The sequence below is a fragment of the Myotis davidii genome, unplaced genomic scaffold (assembly GCF_000327345.1).
Source record: "Myotis davidii unplaced genomic scaffold, ASM32734v1 scaffold104, whole genome shotgun sequence".
Lineage (NCBI taxonomy): Eukaryota > Metazoa > Chordata > Mammalia > Chiroptera > Vespertilionidae > Myotis > Myotis davidii.
The window spans coordinates 6,073,995-6,082,295 of NW_006296625.1; positions in this window are offsets into that span (position 1 = coordinate 6,073,995).

Genomic DNA, 8,301 nt, shown 5'->3' on the forward strand with positions numbered 1-8,301 from the left:
ATAAGTGAGGAGCTGTCACAAAGCTGTTTCCCATCCACTGCCCTGCCTGTGTGAGGTGGCCACAGGCAGCTGCTCTTCTGTGGCCCGGGTGCCTGTGAGGTGTGGGACTTTCCACCTGTCCTCCTCCTTCGGAAACAGTTGCAGATTATGAAACTGCTTGGCTGGGGTCTCAAGTTGGCTCCTCAGCAACAGAGGGCCCCACTGCTCATGTTGCCCATCGTCTGGCCCTGTTGGTCTGTCATAGTCCTTTGGGGTAAGAGACACAGGTAGCTGGCACCATAAGCATGGTTATCTCGTTTATGCTGTTTCTGTCAGTAATCGCTTGCCTGCAACCACCGGGGCTTGTTCACTCCTTACCAGCTGAACCGAGAGAAGGGTGGCAAGCCAAGCAAATAGTGTAGCAGTGGCCACGGCTGCTGCTTGACGGCCTGATAGAAAACCTGACCAATAGTGGCTTCAGAAAGGAAGGCTATTTATCTTCCTCACATGCCAAGAAGGCTGTTCATGGGCAACTGCTATGTTACGTCAGCAACACGATGTCAAGGCTAATGTCGCTGCAAAAATTATTCAGTCTTCTTGCTCACAAGATGGTTGCTGTAGTTGCAGGCATCACATCTGCATTCCAGGCAGGATGAAGCAGCGAAGGCAGGCACCAGCTATCTTGTTTTATAGGAAAGCAATAGCTTTCGCAGAACCTCGCATGCAGATGTTTTCTTGTGCATTGCCGGGGCTGGCCAGCAGACCCTGTGCGACGGATGGACAGATTGCTCTCACACGCGTTTCTGTGAAAGAGAGGGCTAAGGGACTCTTTTACTTCAGGAGTAAAAGCAATCCTATTCGCCTGCCTCGTTGGCTTTTTATTGTAACAACAGCTTGAACTCAAATTAACCTTTAGATACCATCAGCAAGGCAAGTATCCTTGAGAAAGTATATGCTTCTTCAAGGTCAGGTCTTTAAAGACTAAACATAGAGATTCTAGTAAAACACCCCAGGGGATTGGACTTGTTTGGAAAAGTCAAGGTGGGGGCTGCCTCCTTCGGCAAGGGCCCTCAGAGGTCCCTGACCTTTCAGAGAATCTTCCTTACAGATATCCCAACCAAGTTCTGTGCTTCCTCACAGTCCATTATTGGCCCTAACAGGTTCGTACCACCCTAAGCTTCAAGCTCTGAGATAGATATTCACCCTGAGCCAGATATCCAGTTTGAAAGAGAGGAACTAGATTGGCATGATTGGCCTAATCCAGACCAGACTAGTCAGAGTACACCTCTGGGCTGGTCTCCTTGCTTCTTTCAACCAGACAGGAATTCTACTGGGAGACAGAAGGCGGGGATAGCGTGGGTAGGCAACAGCTGTGTCTGTCCCTTGAACCAATGTATCGAGTCCCAGCTTTCCCCGCTCCTGAAGACCAGTCAGTGGCTGACTCCACTCTTTCTCCTTGCTTGCACATCAGCTGTACCTCATACTTGAACTGACCAGTGGAGAGATAATTGCAGGCATTGTGAAGACAATTTCCAATTCTGCAGAAATTTGTGAGACTAACCTAAAAGAAAAAATATTAGAATTGTCACTACCAAAGATTATAGTTACTAGTGAATTCCTTTTCTTCCTTCTAGAAGTGAAATACTAGGCGTAAGTTCAAATGGTTAGAATAAAAAGACATTCGTGGACATTGAGAACCAAAAGTCACCAGAAGCTTACTCACCTTTGCAGAGTTCCAACTATGTTTCCTTCAGGTAAGGGTACTACATCGCCTCTTATTTCAGTAAGATATAATTGAGATTATTACCTGTGTTTTGGCAAGTTGATACAAGAAAAAGTCAACCTATCTGGTCTTGTGGGAGAGAATTGTTTAAATATTATCATTGGACTGAATCCCTCAGAAACTAGGTTATGAGGGCTTGACCTACTTCTCTGTTTTCTTTCACCTGTTAAACTCCTACACATCCCTCAAGACCCTGCTTAAAAATAAAACTTTCTTTACAGAATATTCCACAAATTTCTCAGGGTTAGGCACACCATTGAAATCTTAAAGCCCTTTTTCATATCTCTGTTGTAACCCTCACTACTAGCACACTGGAATTGTTTACTTATATGACGGTCTCATCCACTAGATTAGGAATTTTTCCAGGGGAGCAGTTTTGTCCCAAACACTTAGCACAAGATGGAAAGTACAGCAGTAAGTTCTCAACCTATTTTTATTGAATGAAATTTATTTGTTTTGAATAATTAATAACTTATAACATTAAAGTTCCATATCTTAATTCAAGCACATAAAATAAAAAATGCATTTACGATCTCAAAAAAGATATAAGCAAAACAAAAAGCAAATACAAACCAAGAAAATTATTTGCAACTTCTATTATATAAAAAGTTTGTTTTTCTAATATATATAAACTCCTAGAAATTGAGATGAAAAAGCTCAACAAGCCAACAGATAAATGGGCAAGAACCTGGACAGACAAATAACATAAAAAGAAGTATAACCGACCCTTAAGCCAAGAAGATATTCAACCTTACTTAAATTTTAAAAAGTGCTAATTAAGACTATGCTGAAATGCCATGCTTTTTATCATATTAGCAAAAATCCCAAAGTTCAACATTATACAGTTGGTCCTTAAACAACATGGGTTTGAACTGCTTAGGTCCACTCATATATAATTTTTTTCCAATAAATTTATTGGGGAAAAATGTTTGAGATTTGCAATAATTTGCAAAACTCACAGACAATGCTTTTCTTAACAACTTTTTTCTCTAGCTTACTTTATCATAAGAATACAGTATATAACACATATAACACAAAAATATGTTAATTGACTTTATGTTATTGGCAAGGCTCTGGTCAACAGTAGGCTATTAGTAGTTAAAGCTTTGGGGAGTCAAAAATTATGCATGGGTTTTCAACTCAGTAGGGGTTGGCATCACTAACCCACTGCACTGTTCAAGGATCACATGTACTCTGTTAGTGAGACTTATTGAGAAACAGGCAGTTTTAAGCAATTCTTGGGGAGTGTGAATGGTGCAGTTCCTAGAAGGGGCCATGTGGCAATATCTATGCAATATTCCAAATACTTTCACCCTGTAACCCAATTCTCCGGCTTCTAGAAATTTATCTTACAGCAATCTGTGCACAGTTACAAAATGATATGCACAGGTGATGTGCTGTGGTACTGATTATAATAGCGTGAGAAGCAACCCACCTGAATAGACACATCTCCAAACAAGGCATTAGAGGAAAAAAAAGAAGAAAAAGAAACAAACAAAAAAGACGGCCAATAGACATATGAAAAGATGCTCAGTATCACTAATCATCAGGGAAATGCAAATTAAAACACAATGAGATTTCACCTGTCAGAATGGTTATCATCAATTAATAGACAAACAACCAGTGTTGGCAATGATGTGGAGAAAAGGGAATCCTCGTGCACTGTTGGTAAGAATGCAGATTGGTGCTGCCACTGTGGAAAACAGCATGGAGTTCCTTAAAACTTTAAAAATGGAACTGCCTTATGACCCAGGATTCCACTTCTGGGTATATATCCGAAGAAACCCAAAATACTAATTTGAAAGAATATATGCACTCCTCTGATCATTACAGTGTTATTTACAATAGCCAAGATATAAAAGCAACCCAGGTACCCATCAATAGGTGAGTGTATTAAAAAAGTTGTGGTACACATATGCAATGGAAAAATTAAAAAGAATAAAACATTATCATTTGCAACAGCATAGAGTGTATTATAGTAAGTGAAATGTCAGTCAGAGAAAGACAAATACCATATGATTTCACTTATATGTGGAATCTAAAGAGCAAAATAAACAAAGAAATTAGAAATAGACTCACAGAAACAGGCTCAGACTGATGGTTGCCAGAGGGAAGGGAGTGGGGGGACTGGGTGACAAAGGGGAAGGGAGTAAGAAGCATGAATTGGTAGGTACAGAATAGTCATGGGGATGTAAAGTACAGCATAGGAAATACAGTCAGTAATATTGTAATAACTATGTAAGGTGCCAGATGGGTACTGGAAATACTAGGGGGTCACTTTATAAAGTATATGATTATCTGACCACTGTGTTGTACAATTAAAACTAATACAAAGTAATATTGAAAGTAAACTGTAATTGAAAAAAAAAATAAAGAATAAAAGCAACCCATTCCCATAAGTGGAGGATTGGCTACATAAATTATGGCACATCCTCACAGTGGAATACTATACTGCTGAAAAGGATCCCTTCTCTGTTGTGCTCTGGGAAGGTCTCCAGGACAGATGGTTCGGTAGAAAAGCGAAGTTCAGCCTAGTGAAGTCAATGTGATGCCTCTTGTGTCATAAAGGGGCGGAGAAGAACACAGCTTTGCTTTGCTTCTGATGGCGTCAAGCACTGGAAGTGTATACGCTGCTAGGGGAGGGGCAGGTGTGGGGCCAGGACGTACATAGTGGAAGCAAATGGTTCTAGTTGTAAACCTTTTTTACTTTTAAAACCTCTGACTTATTACTTATTCCAGAAATTAAATTAAAAATTAAAAACTCTGCATCTTGCCCATACTTTTATTTATTTTTTAATATATTTTATTGATTTTTTTATAGAGAGGAAGGGAGAGGGAGAGGGATAGAGAGTTAGAAAAATCGATGAGAGAGAAACATCGATCAGCTGCCTCTTGCACACCCCCCACTGGGGATGTGCCCACAACCAAGGTACATGCCCTTGACCGGAATTGAACCTGGGACCCTTCAGTCCGCAGGCTGATGCTCTATCCACTGAGCCAAACTGGTTAGGGCTTGCCCATACTTTTAGAGCCAGATTGCATATCTTTGTGTCTCTGCCTCACCTCTTGCAACATCAGTGAATTTGGGCAAGTGTCCTAACCTCTCAGAAGAAGAATTTAATGAGTTGATACATGCAAAGAAGTCAGGCCTGGAACAGAGTACAGTCTGTGTACAGCTAGGCTGTTATTTATACTTCACTTAATAGTGACGATTTTAAAGAACGCTTGGGCACCCTCTAGTGATGACATTTTTGGAATCTTTCCAATATTCCCGAGATAGGTATACACTGTTTGTTTTCGAAGATAGTAAAATGAATGCCAAGAGAAATAGAGTGATTATTCCAACACAGCACTGAGTCGGGGCCAAGTATAAATGCAGAAGCCGTCAGCTGGGCATTGCCACATCCTTCCGTGTCACACATATGGGAACGATAGGAGATAAGTGCATTGATTTTCATTCCCTTTTAGCAAGTAAAAAAAAAGAATACAATAAATCTGAGGTGGAGGTATTATGAATGCACAGACTGTTTCAAGATGTGCAGGACAGCTACAAGACACAGCCCCTGTAAATAACTGCCACGATTCTTGATGAAATCAATAGATGAAATCTTCCTACTAATTTTCTACCTGCCCAGAAAATGGGGGCCACCGTCAGGCTGGGAGTTTCTAGGGAGAAACTTTAAATAAATATGGGCAATAAGTTCTACTTGGTGTTTGCATTTATGGTCCTGGACATGGCCACCCTATGATCATTTGTTTTTGAAAATAAAGAATTACTGATGCAGAAATTATATCATTAGCAGGGCACTGTGAGTAAATGCATCAACCCCTTTTGCCTTTAAAAAAATTATTTTAATAAATCTTTATTGTTGAAAGTATTAGATATGTCCCCTTTTTCCCCTCATTGACCCCCTCCTGCCCATCCCTGCCCCGCCCCCCCCCAGGCCTTCACCAACCTGTTGTCTGTGCCCATGCTTTTGCCTTTATCTGTGGAAAATGAATATGTGCATGACATCTTGATGTTTGGATTATCGGATAATGCTGATTGAAAACAGCACAAAGAAACAGCTTAGGCAGCTTTCTAATAGAAAAGTGAAGCCTACCACTTTGTGAAGAAAGTGTGCCCCCTGCTGATATAATTTGATATTACCGTCTTCCGCATAAACTAAAACGCACAGGACTGCAGGATAGTGCTGCGTCTTCAAGGTGAGTAATTTAAATGTCCTCTCAATGTTGAGGCAGCCTCTCCCAGCAATTAGGAATCCTTTGCTTGAGATTGACCTTGGGGGGTGGCGGGGGAAGGAAGCAAAGGAGGAATGCTTTCTTTTGAGAGTCTTAAAAAGATATTTGTTCTAAGAACCTTCTCAGGGTATCGTGTACCTTTGTCGGCTCTGAATAGGAAAAGCACACAAGACAAAAAGCTTGGAGAGCCAGCTGAGCTGTGGTGAGCACAAGCCCCTGTGATTACTTTACAATTTTTAGGACACAAAGGACTCTGTTCCTACTACCCAGAGAAATAAAAATGCTCCTTGAGATTGATTGAGTTCATTCAGTCTGAGAATATTACTTTCACCAATGAATAGCAATCGTGCTCCCGCATTTTCAGGTGCTCAGAAGTCACTTTAACTTGATACGAACCACATATTCAGAGTCTACATGCACCCTCCACAAGGGTCCCTGCCCTGGACGAGACTGCTAACGAGACACACAATGACTGTAACCCCAGTCCCCTCTCCTGGGGTCCTCTTTTTTGTCTTGGCGTCTCATTTCCTCCTGTGCCTAATCTATTTCTTTTTCCCACAAGCTGCCAAGCAACCTTTCGGGAAAGGTTCCTGACAAAGCTTACGTTCTCCTCTGCTGCGGGCTGAATTCCTGTGTCTCCTCAAATCCATGTGTTGAAGCCTAACCCCAGTGTAATGTATTTGGAGGCAGAGCTTGGGGAGGGGAGGAGAATTAGATGTAGATGAGATCATGAGAGTGGAGCACCCGTGATGGGATTGGGGCCTTTGTAAGGGGAGGTAGAGAAGAGAGCACTTTCCTCCTCCATGTGAGGGCACAGCACGAGGGTGCCACCTGCAAACCAGGAAGAGGGTCCTCACCAAGACCCCAAACATGCTGGCACCCTGACCTCTGACTTCCAGCCTCCAGAACTGTGAGGAATGAATGGCTGCTGGCTCAGTCCCCAGTCTGTGGTATTTTGGCAGAGCAGCTTGGGCTAATAAGACATTCTCTTGAAAATATATTTACATCTTTTGGAGAAATTCCTGAACATAGAAAGGACTTTACTGGTGTATTTGGCCTTGGAGAAGGTGATGCAGGAGGGCGTTTAAGGTAGAGGGCCACTGTTCATGCCTCTCCCAGCCAAGGCCACAGGCTTATGGCTGCTTTTCTACCAACTGTGAGTAGAATAACCTCTTCCGGGCTAAAGGATGGAACGCTTTGTCCTCGGTTCCTGTAACGGGTAGGTTGTAAACACTTTGCCCCATTCCCTACAAGAGCTTTCCAGTCTTTCCAGGGTCCCTCTGGTCTTTGGTCAGAGTTGCTAGATTTAGCGAAGAAAAGTACAAGGCACTCAGTTAAATCTGAATTTCAGATAAGTAATGACCGATTTAATTTTTGTATTTATTGTTTCTCTGAAATTCAACTTGAACTGGGTCTTGTATTTTACCTGGAAACCCTATCTCTGATTTAACCCTGTTTTCACGTTTTCTGAGTCGAGGGCATTTTAAAGCCACCCGAGTGGCCGCTGGGCCAGGCCTGGCAGTGAGCCCTGGGCTCCAGATCGCCACAGTGGCCTCTCCCACTCCGCTGCTGTCCCAGGCGCTCAACCCCCTCTAACGGCCTCCGGGGACATCACACCCGCCTAGTGGGCAGCTGGGAAGGACACTCAGAAACCATACCCTTAGGGGCGTTTTCTGGGCGCTGGTGAAGGGGCCTGCTGAGTTCAAAATCTTCTAAACCTAATTCTGTTTCCCGCAGGGTCCTTGCACAAGAGCCCCTGTCCCCAGTAGGGAAATAGAGTTGCCCTTGTTTCAGTTAAAAATACAATGGAACAATCTAAGCTGACATTTAAGGTCTAACCTCTGGCTGTACTCCACTACTACTGACTGACTGATCGATGTTCTCATCTCATGCTTAACCGGAACCCATGCCCTTCTCCCTGCTGACCTCAAATGATTTGTCAGGGAGTATTCATTTATACGGCAAGCTCGGGAAGGTGGAGACCTTATCTGTCTTCTGTACTGTGCCTGGCACTCAATAACTATGTTTAAGTGAATTGACATTAAAATATATTAGTGATTTTGGATTAAAGAAGAAACCAATTCTTACCTTCCGAGAAGGACTACTTCATCGAGATAAGAGAAGGTGGCTGAAGTGTTTACTTCAGCAGTGACTGTGGAATTAGGTCTTAGAATTTCATTCCACTCTTAACTGATGGCTAAAGTTGAGCCAGCATTGGAGGATTGATGAATATGAGATTGCTTTAGAGAATATGGCTCCTAGAATTTCATGAAACAAGAGTGATGTCTAGGATAGTG